Source organism: Verticillium alfalfae, genomic scaffold, assembly GCF_000150825.1.
Source record: "Verticillium alfalfae VaMs.102 supercont1.12 genomic scaffold, whole genome shotgun sequence".
Lineage (NCBI taxonomy): Eukaryota > Fungi > Ascomycota > Sordariomycetes > Glomerellales > Plectosphaerellaceae > Verticillium > Verticillium alfalfae.
In genome coordinates this window covers 530,401-531,597 of record NW_003315027.1, presented here as the reverse complement: position 1 = coordinate 531,597, position 1,197 = coordinate 530,401, and positions in this window count along the sequence as shown.

The window sequence follows — 1,197 nt, the reverse complement described above, 5'->3', positions numbered from 1 at the left end:
CACAGCGACGGCGTTTGATGGTTATACAAGGGGGTCGGGGGACCTCAGCGGACACAACGACGGCCAGGACACTCCTGAATGGACGGTACATCTGGATCGTAGACATGTTGAGAGGGGGAAGGGGGGGGGGGGGGTGGAACGATACGCCAGGGGATCACTGGGGGGTTTTCCCTTGCTGCTGTCTATTGTCAACGGGTAAAAGCGAGTAATCCCCTCCTTTCATTCAAGAATCAATCGAAACTCAAACACCCCTACGTGCACTCATTACAATGGGACCGAACCTGGGACGCTCGAAAGACAGTGGGAGCGTCCAGCGGATCGTCATGCAGCCGGGCGTGCCCCACGCGGGATCCAACGCACGCGTGCGGATGGCCCATCATTTCCTCGCGAGTGCAGATGCAGAATGACGAAAGGTTCCGCAACCAAACACAACGGCGCGCACGCGCATATAATTGGTCATCCATAGGAGTGCTGCGCAAGTGCATAGTGCCCGGCGGACAAACAAGTCTCCGCGACCCAAGCAAAGGCACTTGTCAGATGAAAAGTCGCCGCCGCCTGGTTGTCTTGGGACGATTGCACTACGACGGGCACCCGGGCGTAAGCCGCAAAGCCCGAACCGCATCGGTATTCGGACAGAAGGCTACTATGTCCCGCAAAGAGGGCGACACACGGCCTGGTGCCCGCGCGCCGGCGGTTCATTTTCGTTAACCGTGTCCATGTGACAGGCAAAAGGTGGAGGGAGCCAGTGGTCCAGTTGCCCTAACGAAGGTCCAAGAGACCTTGCAAGCTTGATTTTCGGTCGCGTGGGATCCTTGGACGGGCTGAGCGGGCTGGATGCGGCGGGAAGGCTAGAGAACCGACCGTCCGACCGAGCGAACAACACAACCCGCTTCGGGACAGGGTCAAAAAGTCCCCCATTTGTGTGGCCAACAAGCGACATTCTGTCATCTTCGAGAAGATGACCGAGCAGATTGCGACTCGTCCGTGTTCAGGGTCTCAGAGGGGCGTCGCAGATTGGATCTGCCTCGGCAGCGGAGCGCGCAGAGGCCATGTTGTGCCTCGAGTCCCCCATTCCCCGAAATAGGGGATAATTTGATTTCAAGGGGGCTCAATCTGAGAAGGCTTCTCGAAACACTGCCATTTCGAGGTCGAGGGGGAAAATCTCTGCTCTCCAGCTTGGGAGAGATGGCGGGGGAA